Genomic DNA, 19,974 nt, shown 5'->3' with positions numbered 1-19,974 from the left:
TGGGCGGTCATGTGGCCTCATAACCCCTTGCAGATTTTTTTATTTATTTTTCTCCAGCTGTCTGGAGTTGTTTTTTTTTGTTTTGTTTTTCTGACCTCCATGGCCATCAGACCTTATTTTTATTCTATGTTAATTAATATTGCCTAATTTTATTTTTTAATATATTTTGTCTTTGTTCTCTTTCATCATCCTGTAAAGCACTTTGAGCTACATAATTGGCATGAAAATGTGTTACATAAATAAATGTTGTAGTATCTTTCCTTCCATTCACTGACCTACTGGTTCATTTGCCTGTTTATATTTCCGTAATATTATTTTCAGGTTATCAGTGTTATTTAAAGGAATAATACAACCAAAAATGATATTTTTCTAATTATTACTTATTCAGTTTGGTTTGTAATGATGCTACAAGAAAAAAAAATCTCATCTTTCCATGCAGTATGGAGCTGTAATGGAAGCAGGCAGTGACCAACACCGCACACCAACAAACTGTACCAAAACATCCATGAAAAAATGTCACTCCTGTAACATAATTCACGTCAAGTCGTATACTCCAAATGTACAAAATGCTTACATTTTTTCTAAAATGATGTTAAATCGATTCCTTCGGTAAAGTGAAAGTAGCCCACAACCCAGAAGTCCTTTCACACAGGAAGAAGTCAGTGTCCGTTGGCACAGGCTTATGGGGCACTGGAACTCCTTTTGGAACAGATGGGGCCTGTTCCTCTGCAGTGGGTTACATATGAACTGGAGGGCACCAACATGTTTTGGAGGCATATGAATAGGTTAGTCAAGGATTGTTTAAAGTAGGGTATACTTGGGCAGGGAGTTTAGGATATGCCAGGGTTAGAACTGTACATGCAGGAACAAAAACAGTGTAAAACTGAAAATGCATAGTAATGTAAATTCTAACCTAATCTATACTAATAAAAGGCAAAGCCCTCACTGACTGACTCATCACTAATTCTCCAACTTCCCGTGTAGGTGGAAGGCTGAAATTTGGAAGGCTTATTCCTTACAGCTTACTTACAAAAGTTAGGCAGGTTTCATTTAAAAATTCTACACATAACAGTCATAACTGGAACCTAATTTCGTCCATATATACAGCCATAGCCATAGCCTGCAGCTCAGTTGCCATATGAGGTGGAGTTGCGTCCCGCATCATCACGCCTCCCACGTAATTGAGTGCCTGCCCATATAAGGTAAATATTCGCGGGTGAAGGACTGTGCTTAGCATATTCATAAGTACAGCTACTGCGGAATCCTCTGACGCTGAACAAGCCTTTGTACACATATCAATAGGAAACAAGGTGTAAAGCTTAAGTTTAAATTACGTTTATAGACACACTACGCTAAATATTCACAGGCAAATCCACAACTTAATACCGGGAATGCCTGTTAAACATCTTAGATTCACGAGTACCGATTTGGGTAGTGATCACTTGATGAATGAAACCTGTTCAAAAACGAATTACACAATTGAGAAGGCAGCAAAAGAATATGAAGGAGTGACACATACAAGCATATTCATAAGTGCAGCTACTTCAGAAACAAAGCACGGTGTAAACCTTAAGTTTAAATTAAGTTCATAGACAGGCGCGCTGGCGTTTGTCATGCCTACGACGAATACGATATTCGCGAGATACAAGTTTAATGAGAAGACGAGGGTTTAAACGAGAGTTTTGATCACTTTGTAACAGAGTTAAAATTGCTGTAACAGAGTTTAAATTGCTGGTATGCCAGGTCTGAGCTAATATTAAATAAAGCCGTGGACATCGCGAGATTGCACAAGTACAGCTAAGAAGCTTCAATGCATATACTCCGAGTGGCTCACGTGAACTGACTTTGCAGGACTGGGAGAGGTAAAATTAAGTTCATAGACACGCTACCGCTAAATATTCGCAGGCAAATACATAACTTAATACCGAATGCCTGTTAAACATCTTAGATTCACGAGTACCAAATTGGGTAGTGAACACTTCGATGAATGAAACCTGTTATCTTTACAACAGTTGACAAACACGGAATATAACTTGAACACAACACATCCTCCAAATACGAACCTGATTGAAAGAAATAATGATAATCAAATCCTTGATGACAGCAACACTCATAACAGTGACAAAACAGTTACATTGACAATCATGTTACGTTATTTTTAAAATGTTTCCTTTTCTTTTTCATAACTTCTTTAACACACTACTTCTCCGCTGCAAAGCGCGGGTATTTTGCTAGTGTTTAAATAAATGAAAAGGCAAAATGAGTAACCCATTTAAAATAGCTTGTCTTAATGCTAGAAGTTTCAAAATAAATTACTGTAACTAAGTTGGAGGTCTATGTAATGGAACATAGAGCATGGGTGGTCATGAGGTTGCTGGAAAGGGGTGTGTGGTGTTCCGATATCTATACAAAAGGGTGAAGGTTCAAGTCTTTAGACTCCTGGTGGTTCCTGTTTTGCTATATGGTTTCGAGACATGGATGATATCCAGTAAACTGAGATGAAGACTGGACTTTTTCAGTACTGTGTTTCTTCAGAGAATCTTTGGGTACCTTTTGGTTTGACTCTGTGTCGAATGAGCAGTTGCTCACAGAGTCCCAAATAAGGAAAATTACTTGCATTTTGAGAAAGCAAAAGTTACAACACTATGGAATATGTGATGCAACTCCCGAGGGTGATCCAGCTCACAGGATCCTCATTGTCGAGGACCTGAGCGGATAGATCAGGCCAAGGGGACGCCCATGTAATGCTTGGCTAAGGCAGATAGATGATCATTTCCGTAGGGTGGGACTGGACCTTGTGTCTACCTCAGGGGTTGCCAACCGGGATCCTGAGCTGTTTCGTTATGTGGTAGGGGTGGCAATGCATTGTGTCTGTGCATACTGTCCAACCTGATGAGACCTGTGTCAAAGTCTAAGGAAGACAAACTGGGATAAGATTTTAAGTGACAGTCGAGGAGCAGTGGAACAAGTTTAAAAATGTTTTATTTATAATGCAGGACAATTACATACCTAAATTTGGAAAATTTAAGAAAAACTCTGCAGTGGGTTAATAAAGAGTTCAAAAAGAAGCTGCAAAGAAAAAGAGCTGTATATGTCACGTCATATAAGACTAATACTTTCACTGTGAATCGTAGGGTGTATGAGAACATGAGGGCAAGCATTAAGGAGGATATTAGGGGATGTTAAAAGGCAGCTAGAGGGAAAATAGCAGATAAGGCGACCCAAAGAGATTCTTCCAGTATTTTAATAATAATAACAATAATACTATTTATTTATATTTATAAAGATCAGTCAAAGAGCAGGTGAAGTACATCAGGAATAGTAAAGGAAATAGCAAATGCTCTAAATTCGCATTTTCCGAGGTCTTTGCATGTGAGGAAGTGGACAACCTGCCAATGGCGAAAGGGACTGATATATAGGTTCTTCATGATTTCAAATTGCAGAGGGAGAAGTGCTGGTTAGATTAAATGGGCAGAAGTCAAACAAATTACCAGGACAAGATAGTATTCACCCACAAGTTCTTAAGTAGATTAGTGAATACGTATATAAACCCTTGACGTATATTTTTAGGAAGTCATACTGAGAAAATTCCAAAGGACTGGAAAACGGCAAATATTATCCCATTATATAAAAATGGTCACTGGACAGATTCAAGCAACTATAGACCAGTAAGTTTAAAGTGCATTGAAGGGTAAATTAATGGATGGAATTATTAAGGATAAGATTGAGCAGCACACATGTTTTAGTGAACAATCAGCATGAGTTCAGAAGAGGGAGGTCGTGTTTTACTAACATGCTGGAATTCTATGAGGAGGCAACAAAAGGATACAATCAAAGTGGAGCTTATGATATTATTTATCTGGACTTTCAGAAAGCATTTGATAAGGCGCCACATGAGAGGTTGGGCATCAAACTAAACAAAGTGGGAGTTCAGGGTGATGTTTTTAGATGGGTGCAGAATTGGCTCAGACACAGGAAGCAGAGGGTGATGGTGCGAGGAACCTCATCAGAACTGGCCGATGTTAAGAGTGGTGTTCCACAGGGGTCAGTGCCAGGGCCACTGCTATTTTTAATATAAAAATGATTTAGATAGGAATATAAGTAACAAGCTGGTTAAGTTTGCAGATGATACCAAGATAGGTGGATTAGCAGATAATCTAAAATCTGTTGAATCATTACACAGGAACTTGGACAGCATACAGGCTCGGGCAGATTTGTAGCAGATGAAATTTAATGTAAGTGAATGTTAAATAAATGTTAAATGTGAATAAATATGGACGGTGGGTGCACAAATGAGATGATTACCCTCCTGATTGTCATAAGTTGGCAAACAGTACATAAGATAGTTGCAGATTTAACTAAAATTAATAAAATATGCAAGCAAATAAAATTCAAATCTGGGCAGAAGTATCAGAGCATCACCACACTTCCAAGATACTATAAAATTACCAACCATTAAGTGTAATACAATAAATAAGTTGTTTCAGTAAAGTTTTATTTAGCTACAGCCATGCATTTCATTTACATCAGGTGAATAGTTATGTCACATTAATTATCCCTTTTGCCAGTACTTGAAGAAATAAATTGTTTTAAGCACATAATTTGTTGTTTTTCTTCTCAAGCTGACATGTGTTGTTCACTTATTGTAGCAGGAGGGAATTCTTCCACTAGTTCTTCAAATAACGCCTAAGGTAAATATGCATTAAAAGCAAAAGTAGAGCTGTGTTGGAGCAGTATATTTTTCACTTTCCATGCTATCATTGATTCAATTCGGGATAAGGGAAAGAAAAGTAGTCAACTATATGTTGCTTTCCAATACACTATAATGATTATGAAATACTTTGTTGTTATTCTCTATTCTATTTTGGTGAATTGGTGGGTAAATAATTGCACTTAACTGCATATTAACATTAAGAAATCTTTCTGCTACAAGCCTATGGTGCTTTGTATAGTGTAGGTTTCCTATTTTGTGTTTAGAAGAAAGGTCACCAATTCCAACATTGCTGCTGTAATAACACGTGTTTCTTACTTTTAGGTAATAAACGTCAAGAAATGAGTGAAAGCTCTGAAAGAGAGAAGTATTTCATCTCTTTAAATAAAAGTAATTATTTTTCCAAAGATATGTAGACTTTATACACTCAATGAGTGTTTTTATTTGATGTGCTTGAAACAGTAACACCATCATAAATATGTATATGCTTTAGTTTTTTTGTCTTACAGTACATGCTATGTCATCTTTCCTATGTCTCAACACTAGAGCGTCATTATATCTTGGAATTTGGAATTTATGAGGGAGAAATATGCAAAATAACTTTCAGAAACCTGGTCTCTGAAACCTAAAAGTTATGAGCTGCTCTTCATTGGAGAACAGTATCTGACAAACTCATCTCTTTGTGAACCTGATGCTGAGGCCCAGTGTGTTAAGCCAAAGCTGTGTGCCAGTAGTCTGATGAGGCTAAGAAGACAGCACTTCAAGGAGGGACTTCAACATTTAAACTCTTGGCCCAGAATGTGCAATGGCTTTTCCCTATGAAGTGGCAAAGAATAACAGAAGGCAAACTGAGGAAGCAGCAGCAGCAGCACAGCACTGACAAAGATCAATGCAGCAAAGAGAACGAGTCCACGCCAAAGCATGAAGAATCCTCCACTTGAACCTGGACCAACATCAAGCAACAACTCCACACAACATCGGACATCATCTTTAAAGACTTGGTATTATAGAGCTATTTATCTGTGCCAAGATAAAGTAGAACTCTAAATACTGTGTTATATGTTGTCTGTCTAGTCTGTCTGCATCAATTCTTATATATCAAAATACTGTATATATGCAGTTATCATATTTTTCTAATCCTTGTTTTTATCAATAAGTTGTATTATTCTGTTTCTTAAACCAAGTGTACTTCAGTTAGGTTGATATAAGTCTAAAGGCCGTAGACCCCTTCTACAACAGAGGAAGGTAAAGTAAATAAAGTAGGAATCTTGTTGAATTATGTGATTAATTACCAGTATTTCTAAAGGCAAAACTGATAATTAACCAACCTAAAATTTCTTTTCAAATTTCACATTATTATGGCATCTTCCTGGGTGGACATTTTATTGATTATTAATCATCTAATTCCTCTGTTGTGGGCTGGTGCCCTGCCGGGTTTTTTCCTGCCTCGTGCCCTGTGTTGGCTGGGATTGACTCCAGCTGACCCCGTGACCCTGTATTAGGATATAGTGGGTTGGACGATGACTGACTGACTGACTAATTCCTACAGTATCTGCTTGAGCATGCATCAGCAGCTGAACTAAGAGCCACTCTGTAAGCTCAAGCTGATATCAAATCATGCGCACTTGTAAATCATTCAATGGGATATTCTGTCAGCACCATCAATGCGAAGGATAAGCTTTTTCTTTTTCCTGTCTCTTTCTCTCTTTCTTGGTTTATTTTTAAGCATGTCTCCTCCCATACCACATAGTTTTCCATTTGAATTTCAATTGCCAGTCTGCTTATTCACACAGTGCAGAGCCTCATTTTAAAGAATGTCTCGTTAGAAGATCCCTGTTCTAATCTGTGCATTTGAGTCACTGAGTGTGCAGTCATGGTGGAGTAAGCGACACTGTGCGCGTGGGCAAACACAATGTCCACTTTTATCATTGGCACTAGTTTCAATGCCACACCACTGCCTTTGACAAGTACCATTTGCTTCAGTCTGTGGAATGGAAAGGAGCTGGGTCTTTGGGGAGGGTTGGATGTCTGGGGTTGGGTGGATGCCCATTTACAATATTACACAGAATCTATGGTCATTTTTTAAATACATTTACCTTATTACATCTAATCTTCAAAACTTCCATCCCTCTGTCTGGCCAGTATAGGAAGCTATGGCTAATACATGAAAATGATAATGTTTGAGTTACCAGGGAAATTCTCAAATAACTACTGTAATTAAATTAACATTGACTTACTTTGCTGTAGAAAACATTATTTTACTGTTGTTCAGCATGAGAAACCGTATTTGTTGAATCTTTCTGCATAGTGTATGTCTACATAATGAGTATTTTCTTTTTGAATCAAGTAACGTTAGTAATGTAACATAAAGTAATGTTAAAATTTGAAATGTAGCCACAAATAATTAAGTGTACAGCAGGATGCATGCTGCACCACTGGCAAATTTGTTAATCACAAGTGCATAAACCTCATCATTACTTCATCATGATCTGTACACTGATAAGATCAATTTAAAAGATAGATAGATGAAATACACTTTCCAAGTAACACACTATCAGTTTTATCAAAAGGACTGCTCATTAAACTGTAATGAAGAACAATGGATTGATTGAAGGTAATCAACCAATTAATTGATTATTGTTTTGTTTTGACTTAAAGATAGATAGAACTTTATTTGTCCCAGGGGAAAATGTGGCTTTTAACATGACCCATTTAAATAAATGAATAATAATTAGGTAGATAAGTAAGTAAAAATACACAATTTCAGAAACAGAAACAGTGAGAAATACAGATCTTCACATGTCTTCTAGGATGTAAAGCTGAATGTGTGTTTCTGTATTTGTTCAGTATGCAAATGTACACCTTTTATCCTTCCTCTACCAAATTTTGCAGATTCCCCATTCAAACAGGGAAAGACCATGGGCTATGTTTTGTTCCAAAATTTACCTTTGGTGAACTTTATTTAGTGACTGCAGCTGCGCTTGTTTTTGTGAAATGCCCTTAGGTTTCATATTTGAAATTTGGTAAAGGTATACAAAGTTGATTCTCATGACAGGCTTGCTAAGTAAAGTTTTGATTTGGGGCAAAATTTCTCCCTGGGGAATTTATTTAGTAACTTCTCCTGCAGTTTATTCCACCTTGGGCAGTGCGGAGTACCCTGCTATTACTTAATAAAAAATAAAAATAAGCTTCAGGCATACAACTTATTAAGTCTTATGCATGCCCAATAAAAGTCTCCTTAAATATCAATCCAACATCTTACCTGCAGTCTGCACTTCTGCACACCAGTTAGCATTGTCATTAAAGGCAGTAGTGTTGTTTAAGTCTCAGGTCGGGTGTCTGTGAGGAATTTGCATGTTTCCTTTGGGTCTGCCAGGGTTTTCTCCAAGTACCCATGTGCCCAAAGAGATACCCGTAAGGTGAACTGGGAATTGGTGTCCCATCCAGGGTGGTTTTGGATTTGGGTCCAGTGCCATTGGTACATGCCGCAGTTCCCCATGACAGGATTAAGCAGGTTTGAAAAAGTGGTAGGGGTTCATATTATTTTATGCCTGCTTTGTTTTCTTATTAGATCTTTAAACTAAAAGTTGGAGGGTTTCTTTCATTTTGCTTGAAATGTATCATGCACTCGAAAGTTCATCATTGCAGTTTTGATTTACCAGCAGCAAAACCTTTGCAAAATATTTTCTTTCTTTTAAAAGTAACAACCTGTTGATGCTATATCTATTGACCACGGGTTCAAAGTGATCATCTGCTTTTATCACATGCACAAGTGATCACTTTTACCTGTAGACTCAGTCACACTTGAACTTTACCATGTTTAGGCTCACACTTAATAAAGGTTGCAGACAAATGAATTGCAAAAACTTCATAAAATGTGAAGCACTACTGAATGCAAGAATGCACATAGCCAGAGGACAAAATGAATGCTAAATATAATGGGAACAACAGTATGGCAGAAGAACTGAGGGGCACCCGGCTCGAGATGCTTTAAAGGAGTACTGCACCCATAAATGAAAATCTGTTAATGCTGGTTGTAGTTATTGCTCAGTAAATTTTCAATCTCTAGTTTTCATGAAGAGTGGAGATTACAAAGCTTATGTTACCAAAGGCTTCGAAAGGGGCTTTCAGGGGCCAATACTACAAAACACTAAACAACATTGAAACATCTATAAAAACCTCAGGTTAATCATATCACATTAAATCACATGTCAGTTATCCAGTCATATGCTCACAATGTGCAAAATGTGTACTAAAATACTGTTAAATAAATACTTCTTGAAAGTCAAAGTAGTGCATGAACAGGAAGCATGTTTAAATGGGATTAAACGTTTGAACTGGAGAGCCACCCTCGTGCTCATTCACTGCTTAAGGGTCCTGTCTTCAATTCAAAAGCTTGAACCTGTTTGAACTGCTGCTGTTCTAAGATGTCTGTTTGCCAATATTAATTGTGAACTTTTCTATGCTGAACATGGATTAAATGTTTGTTTTTTCATTGTGTGTTAAATTTGTTTTTGCTCACTAATATGAGACTGATATCGCTGTCTCTCTTTTATAAGAGTAAATTAGGGGGAATTTGTGCACCTTTACTTTTAATTTTGCACTAAATGACAACAATAAATAGGTGAGATACATACATTATGTCATTAAAATTACATTAGGTTAATTTGTTTTTAAGGTATTGTTTTAACTGTTAGTAGATTTTAAATTTATACAAAGCTTCATATTTTTCAGCTGCATGGCTTAATATTCCACTGTCTTCCAAATCTTTCTCATCTGCTAATGCAACTCAAGATTGTAGAGAGTCTGTATTTAGCCTGGTAGCCCTGGTCAAGACAAGAACCAGCCTTGGATAGGATGCCAGGCCATCCTGGGTTATACATCCACAACCATCCAGTCACACTGGAACAATTTAGATTCACTAATTAACCTAACATGGAAACCTTATTTTAATATTAGAGGAAAGCTGGAGTACTTGAGAGGAAAAAAAAACACAAACATAGCGAGAGACAATGCAGACCTTGCATGGATTTTGACTGGCACTGAAACTGAATCCAGGGTTGTAGAGCTGAGAAGCAGTGACACTAGTCATCATGTCAACCCATAAATAAAATCTACACATTTATTTTATGTTTAATTAATATACATTGTGAAGGATGGCCGGCCACATATTCGGACCACACCTCCAAGCCGCCAGATGGAGCCCTCCCAGTGGCATAGAGGTTCCCAATTCCAGCAGAGCCTCATGGACCTTGTAGTTTTTATAAACAGCCCTGCTGGATACCATGGGGCCACCAGAAGCCGCTATAGGGAGGCTTGGGAGAGCTATGTGCCCTATACCCGGAAGTACGTCCTGGACACCTGATCAGTAGGAATGACATGCTTCTGGGGTGAAGAAAAGACTTTGTAGCTGACCCAGAAGTGATAGGGAATCTCATTGACTGTATGGTGGATTCACTTCTGGGTCAGGAGATATAAAAGGACCATGGGAACTCTCAGACAATGAGCTGAGCTGGGTGGTAGGAGGGCAACGCGTCTGGGAGTGGAAGGATTGATTATTGATTTATTATTGTATTTATTTGTGAGTATAGTGTGGAGTGGAGGGTGCTTAGTGCACATAATAATTATAATAAAGAATTATTGCACTTTTACCTGGTGTTTGACGTGGTACCTGAGGGTTCAAGGGAGCGATAGTGCCCCTACTGTTACAACATATATGTAAAAATATTCATACTTCCATCTATTATCAAGCCCACTCCAGTTTAGAATTGAAGTAAAGTAGCTCTTTTTGGCAATATGTGGTATAAGGCAGCAACCAGCCAGGCATCATTCTACGTCCCTTGAGGAAAAACAAACACAATGGGAGAATGTGCTAGTTCTGTAAAGACAGTGACCAGGAAGGTATTCAAGCCCATTACATTTGATTTGTGATGAATCAGTACAGACCCCCTCACCACCTTGCCATCCAAGAAGAAATAAAGCTTTGAAAGCTGAAAATGAATGTATATGTAAAGATGAACATATTGGTTTAACCTGTAAAGCCTGTATGTTTAGCATAAAAATTTCTACAGATTTGAGTTTATTTGGGGGTGCTTAATTCAAAAATGTGAGGAATCAAAGTTTCATGAATACTTTTCTGCCCCCAGAATTTGAGGAATGTTCAGGTGTTTACACCTGTGCTCACTGACTTTCAGGTATAGGTTTTCAGTGGAAACTGACGTAACTAGTTATATAACATCCCAGTACAGCACCTACTCAACTCAGGACTGCAAAATATTCTATAGGGATTTGAAGACTGCACAGACTATCACTGGCACGTATCTCCCTCACATTTAGAACATATATTGACACACATTACCGAAGAAAAGTTAGCAGTATTATGAAATATGTCAGCCATCCATCACAGTCACTTTACTCCATCCTTTCTTCTGACAACCAGTACAGGATAAACAGCACTCACACCAGTAGATTCAGAGGTAGTTTATGCCCACAGGTCATAAGGTTACTCAACAGCTGCTTGTATGGACCCTAATGTCTGTTACTTACGTATAACATATTCCCTAGTGTTTTATTTATGTATGTATTCAATGTTTGTGGTTTGATGTTGTTTGTTTTGAAATGTTGCACTGTGTACATATGACAATAAACTTGAAATGTAATAATCTTTTTAATATATAAAAATATGGTTTCAGTTATTTCATTTTCATTTAGCTTTCTGGGGTTTAGTTTTTGCACTGAAGATTCCACTTACTTATTGTATGAAGTTTGTGTTCAGAGTGTTTAACTTACAAGGGATGTAACAATCTATTTTTCACCCATTAGATTTCTGCATTGAACTACAAGGCTAAAAACTGGATTGTTACATAAGGTGACAGCTACGTGTCAGAGAGAACATTATAGAATTAGAAAAATGTGATGTGAACAGGCCACTGAGCCCAAGAAGCTTGTGCTTCCTATTTACCTAGAATGACCAAAATAACTTCAAGTCAAGATTTGAAGGTCCTTAAAGTCCTACTCTCTACCACAATTCTTAGTCGTTTTCTCAATGTTTCTATAGTTTTTTTGTGTGAAGAAAAATCATCTAACATTTGTGTGAACTCTGCCCTTAATAAGTTTCCAACCATGTTCCAGTGTTCTTGATGCAGAGTTTATTTTAATTTAACAGCTGGGATCTACTGTACTAATTTTTTTTCATAGTTTTAAATAGTACAGTCATTTGTTCTCTTAAGCCGCTTTTCCACTGCATAGTACGGCACGACACGGTTCAGTACAGCTCACCTTGGTTCGGCTCAGTTCGGCTCAGTTTGCGTTTCAACTGCAGTTTAGTACCGCTTTAGAGTGGGCGGATTATTCACGTGTCGTTATAGTTGCGCCGCCTCTACTGCCGTGACATCATCGTAAACGCGCCACAACAAACACACAACAATGGAGCATATCGACGGAATGGTGTTCTTCATTCTCGGCATGTGGATGTTTTTAACAGCAAGACGAAGGAGTTTGTTTCAAAAGAGGCTGATGGCAGCCAAAGAAAACACAGCTAAAAAAAACAAGAGAGTGGAACAACTACAACAACAACAAGCAGACAACGACAACACTTCAGCTCGACGACACGCGGGTCTGTTGTGTCTCGTGTCGCAAGTTCAGTGACGCAGTAATGACGATTTTCTCCGGCCAATCAGTGACCAGCAGAGTTTACACGTCACGTTTTGGTAACGGCTCGCGCGCTTGGAACCTAGGCTGAGGTGGTACTAGAAAAGGACCAGGTACCAGGTACTGTTCCCAGTGGAAACCCCCCAAAAGTGAGCTGAACTGAACCGTGTCATGCCGTACTATGCAGTGGAAAAGCGGCTTTAATCACCACAGAAAAGGTTCAACTCTTTCAACATCTCCTTATACCTCATACCTCTTAATTCTGGATTCAGCCTAGTCACTTTCCTCCGAACTTTCTCTAACACTAATATGACTGTTTGGTAATATGGAAACCAAAATTAAACACAGTACTCAAGGTGAGGCGATACTAGTGTGTAATAAACACTTCATCCAGGTAGCCTGTTCATTGTTATTAGATATCAGGCCTACCAGAGCTGAGTCATCAGCAAACTTGACAATGATGTTAGAGTCACGTGCATCCATTCTCTTCCATGTGTAGAGGGAGTACAGCCGTGGACTCAGAACACAGCCATGGGGAGCAACTCTCCCTCTTTCTTCAGGTTGAAGGTGTGGTGCCCCCTACTTCTGAAAATGCATATCACACCACACTGCCAAACGTTCCAAGAAATAATATTGTAGAAACCCTTAGTTTATTGTTTGTCACAATGCATTTCAACAGCACTCCAACAGGTGGTACTGTAGGGATCTTTAAACCAATGTGTGCACACCTGCATGCACTGTTTTTTTCCCAATGTTTTTTGCCTGCATTTGCAAAATGGAGCAAGGGATAGAGCCGAATAACTAACCTAAAAATAATGCATAAATGTAATCTTGGTTCTCTATCATGTATCAGATTGAAGTTATGTCTACTTTATATTTTACTATTGTTTTTGTTGATTTTAGATTATTATTTCTCATGTCTTTATGTTGTTTATTTTGGTTTTATACAGTATGTGATGGGAAAACAGTACACTCTTTCTTTAGGACACATTCGCAATAGAGTATTGCAAATCTCCAGCATTTGGCATTTTTTCAGGAATTTTAATTTTATTTTGCAAGGGTTTTTAAACATTTCTTTTGTGTTTTTTGGGGCTTTTTTCTGACATTTCCAAGCATTTTATAAAATGTGTTTTTCAGGAAAAAAGACGATTGACTTCATTTCCTGTCACTATTTTGTGTGTTGTGAGGTGTTGTAGGGGATTGTTGTCTCTCCAGAATTTCTTGTATGACTTTAATAATAATAATATAATAATAATTCTTTGCATTTATATAGCGCTTTTCTCACTACTCAAAGCGCTTAGCAATTGCAGGTTAAGGGCCTTGCTCAAGGGCCCAAGAGAGCAGAGTCCCTATTGGCATTTACGGATTGAAACTGTCAAACCAGCAACCTTCCGATTACCAGTGCAGATCCCTAGCCTCAAAGCCACCGATTCTGTCACTTTAATGCTTTTAATCAATGTGATCACAGTAGCAACACAAAAGTTTAGTCATCATTGTGAGAACAAATATTTGATTCCTCTGTTTGGCAGCAAAGGGAGTCAGGGGGTCATTTCTGGACTCTCTATGGAGAACTCATGCAGCATCCTGAAAAATTTCAGGATGTCAATAAGCAAATATGTAACAGTGCTAGTGGTTGTGCCCTTGTGACATTTACATAACTTATTCCTGTCATGTAAAAAAAATATTGATATTTATTGCATTATTTCACAAAGATACTACCTGCTGCTGTTGGTGCAACATTGTGCTCTGGTTGTTTAGTGACAGCTAGTGAGGAAGAGGTTAAGCACAAGCATAGCATACAATCAAGTGACAAAAAACTGAACAGACGTTATATTCATGTACATTTAATCCTGTATGTGCTGAGAGATAAATTTAATTAGCCCAGTTTAGGGTCACAGGAGGCTGGTGATTGTCACAGCTCATTGAGTGTAAAGCAAGAAGAAAACATGCCGGTCCTTTGCAGGGCTCAATTGCACAGCCAATCACAAAAGAGTGTGCTGCATGCGTTCTAATAGCTGAAACCTAGAAATAATTAAATTTTTAATCCAGTTATTTGCTGAATATATTTTTAAAATTTGTAATGTGTGGCACAAACGCCAGTGTTCGTATTACAAATTCTTTGGTGCTTGGGTTGGGGATGGAAATGCAATACTCCTGCTGACAGTAAAATGTTGGAAAAGGAGGAAATTTATTTTAATTCATTTAAAGCAAATCTAAAGCCTTTGTATTTCCAAACAGTTACACTGTAAAAGTTGCATCTTAGGTCCAGAAAAAACTATTACATAACTTTAATTGTTTAGTTATTGTTATAATTGTGATGTAATGTTTTATCTAAGCATTTTCAAAATCTGTGTTTTCAGTACAAGATTATGAGGAACCTGATCAACTTATGTACATTGTGATGGTCGGCCAGGGCCCATTCCCGGCTGGGATGCCCCTTCTGTGTATGTGCCAGGGGAGCAAGAATGGGCTGAACAGTACCTCCCTCAGACCACTTGGTGGCAGCCCCCTGGGTTACTGTGGTGCCTCAGATACCTGCAGGGCTCCATGGGAGATGGAGTTCTCCAGAGCCCTGTTGGGGTGGCCGCCAGGGGGTGCTGCAGCTGGGACTCCTGAGCCCTTATGGGCAGTGTTTTCACCACACACAGAAGTGCAGCCAGAACTTGCACATCCAGGTGAACTATAAAAGGGCCAGCAGCCACCACTCCAAGAGCCTGAGTTGGGAGGAGGAGGACAACACTTTCCGGGAGGAGTGGTGGTGGTGGTGGAGGAGACCAGTGTGTTTTGTGTAGTGTTTGAGGTGTTTTTGCGACTGTGTACTTCCTGTGAGACACTGGGAAGACGTGCCCACAGGTGAAGAAAAGTAAAAGGTTATTTGGGTTTTATACATGCCTCCGGTGTCACTCTATATAGCGCCTTTGTTACAACATAGAAAGTTTAAAGTCACCAATCAAACTTAGAGAATTGGTTTTGTCTGTAGAAGAAACCCACATAAATATGGAGATAATACACTGTAAAAATGAAATGTTGAAGACTTCTTGAAAGTTTTTTCCTTGTATTCTCCTGTGCTTGGACTTTTAATATCTGCACCATTCAATACATATATCTCTGTTATGTACCATTTGGCTTGGGATTCATAAAAAAAACAGTGTTAATGTTTGTGATGCATTTTCTGTTGAAATGACAAACACAATGCATTTTATGAATAAAAATGTTTGTGATGTGCCAACATTTGGAATGACAGAGACATAGTAACTGCATGGACAAACAGACAGACACACAGACACTTATCCTTTTATTACGGTGGATAGGTCCAAATTGTAGGAATTGCTTGAAAGGAGTGTGACCTTGGTATCACTTGCGTTATCAGCTTGTACTTCAAATTCATAGTATGATTATATATTTATACCTACTGACACAGGTGCCGGGGAGTGTCAGAAAGGGGGTGGGTTTATAGCAGTCCTGCTGCAATGCTAGAGAAAAGTTGTGAAAGTAAAAATGACGCTCTCTCATTTTCACTTCATGTTTCTGTAAGAAGATCAAATCAATGTCATTTCACATTAGTGCTAAATAAGTTTATCTTTGAGTGGCACTGTGATATACTGTATTGGCTGGTATTAGTTCATTCCAGTAGATGGTGCTGTTTGTTTTCATGTATTATTCCCATAGTTTTTTTTTTCTCATGACTTACATTCTTGTTGTTTTATGTATTTTTTGGTGCATTTGTGATACACAAAGTTCAGAAAGTAAACCAGAGTCTTTTTCAGGATATTCATCTGAGTGAAAACTCAGTTCAAAACATAATAGTGGTGATGAGGAGGACATCTCAGTAAGTAATATGGCATGCTGCTACAAAAGAATCATAACTTTAAATTCGGAGAATAAACACACACATACACAAATATATATATATATATATATATATATATATATATATATATATATATATATATATATATATATATTGTGAAGGACAGCCACCCCTGCTGCTTATGTTCCGGGGAAGCCACCATGGGTAGTCCAGTACCTCCCCTGGGACGCTTGGTGGCAGCCTCCTGGCCAGGCGATTCCCCAACCACCTGCAGGGCTCCATGGGAGATGGAGTCCTCCACAGCCTGGTTGGGGGCTCGGATGGCCGCTGGGGGAGCTGCATGGACTCAGCAGCCTGGCTGGACGATTCTTCAGCCCCACCCGGAGGTGCAATCAGGACCAGGTGGTCAAGCACCTGGAACACTTCCGGGTGGGTTATAAAAAGGGCCAGCCACCACCACTCAAAGAGGAGGAGGACTAAGCTTGAGGAGGAGTGGTGGAACAGGAGAAAGAGTGTTTTGGTGGTATTGGTGCTTTGGGACTGTGTTGGGCTGTGTGGCACAGGGAAGACGTGTCCCACAGCTGAAGAATTAATAAAAAACTTTGTTATCACTTTGTACGTGCCTCTGCGTTAGTCTGTGCCGGGTCGGGCACTTATATAGCGTCTTTCACAATATATATTTTATATCTGGTCTCATGTGATTTGTATGCAGAGGGACTAAACTTCTTTCAGATCATCACTGACCAGAGGCATGCAGTGCTGCTGAGTGTAAATGGAAGTAAAACGTTTGAAATTGTTAGGCCGCTCATCTCCCCTGCTAAACCCAGTGATAGGTCAGATCAGGAACTTGTAACATTGTTAAAAATTACATATTACTTGAGGACTATGACCAACACAGAGTGAAATTATGCACAAATTGATAAAGAAGAATTGGCTATCGTTGCAAGAGTAAAAAAAATACTGTTAAATGCATATGACTATGAACTTCAATATCACTCAGGAAAAGAAACTACTAATATGGATGCATTAAGCCGTTTTTCCCTCAGGACCCCAGAATTTGAAATTCCTCCAGTATCGGAAGTTGTAATGCTAGAATTTATCTCCAGACCCCCCTTGGTGGCATCAGATTTTGCATCCATGACAACAGCAGATCCAATGTTAGCCTGTGTGCTAAACTGGGTATGGAAGGGATAGCCAAAGGAAAAATTAGGGGCAGACTTCAAGCCATTTGAAAGGTGTCAGCATGAGCTGTCTTCATACAGGGGATGTCTTCAATGGGGAAACAGAGTCATAATTCCACAGAAGGCACAGACATTAGTGCTCACTGCTCTACATGAAGGTCACCCTGGTATGGTAAATATGAAGGCTCTTGCCAGGAGTTATATGTGGTGGCCTAAAATGGTTAAACAAATAGAATGATGGGTAGCTAGCTGTGCCTCATGTCAAACAATGGCATGCTTGACCAAAACAATTAGTCACCCAACAGAGGTAACCAACAACCCATGGTCACAACAGCACATTGAATTCGCTGGACCTTACCAAGGGCGAACCTAATTTTCTTGTTGTTGATTCCTTCTCAAAGTGGTTAGAGGTCAGCAATATCAGCCACTGTCATTGAAATATTAAGAAAGTTGTTTGCCACACATGGACTTTCAGATACAATTGTGTCTGAAAATGGATGAGTTCCAGTCATTCTTGGGACGTAATCTCATTCATCATATCAAGACAGCTCCATTTCACTCATCGCAAACTACTAAAGACACACTTAAAAGAACTGTGGTAGGAGACTGGCATCTTAGACTGTTAAAGTTCCTGCTACAACAGCATGTAACTCCTTGTTTCAGTACGGGATACAGTCCAGCAGAACTATTGATGAACAGGAAGCTTAAAACATGCTTAGATTGTCTCCACCCAGATCTAGCGTCAGATTTGCAAAGAAAGTATTCTCAGTTTTGTAATGTAACACACAGTCCAATAAGGCAGTTTAAAGCAGGGGATAGTGTGTATGCAAGAAATTATGCAACAGGGCCTCAGTGGATGACAAGTGGATGCCAGCAATGGTAGTGAGAGATATGGGGTCAGTATCTTACGAGGTTAAAACAGATGATGGCCGAATAATTATGAGACACACCGACCAGCTTATACTGTAGGTCAAGTAAATAACTCAATGCCTCAGGAGACTGAGACCAGCCTGGAAAATCATGAGGAGCGCAATAACACACAGCCAGCTACGCCCCCATAATCAGCTGACGATAATCCCGTGACACCTGATCAGATTCAGGAGGAGCCCACTGAAGTTACTCCAATCGAGGGCCTGTCAGACGTTGAACTGGAGTGTCCTAAAAGAATAACTCGTCAGCCAGCCTATCTAAAGCATCATGTTATCTAGCGTGGAGGAATGTGATATATTGACTAAAAGAATGCTGTTTGTTTTCATGTCTAATTTCCTTAGGTTTTTTCTTTTTTGTTATGTTTGTATTGTTTTATGTATTTTTTGGAGTCAGGATATCCATCTGCATGAAAACTAAGTTTGATACATAATATGCACTAAAACCAAAATAAGTCTCTAGTATCTCTGTGTTTAACTTCACAGTCTGTCAGGTACCTTACAGTGCTGACTGGCCCAATATAATGACACGAAATAAGAAATATATGTGTAATGATTTTACTTAAACATGATTCAGGTTTGCAGTATTTTCTCTAATTTATGCAAAGAGCGCAACATAACCATCCACACAATGCACAGTGTCAGTTCTTAAGTGAGATTGCAGATACGGAGATCTATTTTCACATGCCAGGAGAAAATGCATAGGTAGAGAAGTTTTTTCCAACCATTTTTCTGTGGTAGCACACTCCTTCTAACCCAAAAAATCCCAAGGCACACCATGATTCTACCAACCAAAAAAAGCATTAAATCTCTTAGAAATGCTAAAGTGTCCCAAGGGGTGGGACAATTAAATCAGTTTTTAGCAGTGCATTCAAAGTCAACAGTCATTTCAATCAGTTCATTTTTAAATTTGACACGTCTGTGTCTCATATGCTATGCCAATTTCATAATTAATACATTGGCATCATTCTCTTATTGTCTTCTTTTCAACTTGCCTTTTAGGAAGGCATTTAAATTCAGGCTGTACTTGCTCAAATAGTATTTTGTTAAAAGTTCATTGTCAAGGTCATTGTTTAAGTTTAAATTAGGCCATTAATTTTTTTTAATTCCTTTGTGTTCATTATACATTAAACTTATGGTGCAGTGTCTATTTACTTGATTATTTATGTATTAATTTTGTAATTACATGTTTTACTATTAGATGCGATTAAACACATTATTATAATTTTTTTTAAATTTGATTCCCAGCCATAATAAAGATTAATGAGAATATTGTGGCCTAGGAGACCAATAAACTGGACATATCATGTATAATAAAGACAAACAGCTGTTCACATCTGTTTTTGTGCTTACTGTGTTATACCAGTGCCCTCCTTTCATCGAGAATATGTGATGTTCTCCTGTTTAGAGACGGCAGGCTTTGCTTCCGTCACATTCTGTTCTGTCAGCTTTGTGAGTTAAGGGTACCACAAAGAATTTTAAAGAGGGAGTTGGTAATAAAATACTTAAGACCAGATACTGTAGTCATGTGGGACATCAGTAAATGACTATCTACTTTAAGACAAGCTTTTTGGAATGAATAGCTTTTTCTCACCAAACCATTTTTTATATTCTTAAATTGAATTAACAGCTAAATGTAATATTATCTATGGAACCTGGACCATAAAATTAAATCACATATTCTTGCTCTAGTAA

General features: G+C 38.5%; 1 pseudogene; it reads left to right on the top strand.

The window, feature by feature from the left end:
* The window catches only part of LOC120538574, an 85,884-nt pseudogene that overhangs the window by 20,572 nt on the left and 45,338 nt on the right, over positions 1-19,974 (top strand).

Source organism: Polypterus senegalus, chromosome 11 (assembly GCF_016835505.1).
Source record: "Polypterus senegalus isolate Bchr_013 chromosome 11, ASM1683550v1, whole genome shotgun sequence".
NCBI lineage: Eukaryota > Metazoa > Chordata > Cladistia > Polypteriformes > Polypteridae > Polypterus > Polypterus senegalus.
This window is presented reverse-complemented; position numbering and strand designations above follow the sequence as displayed.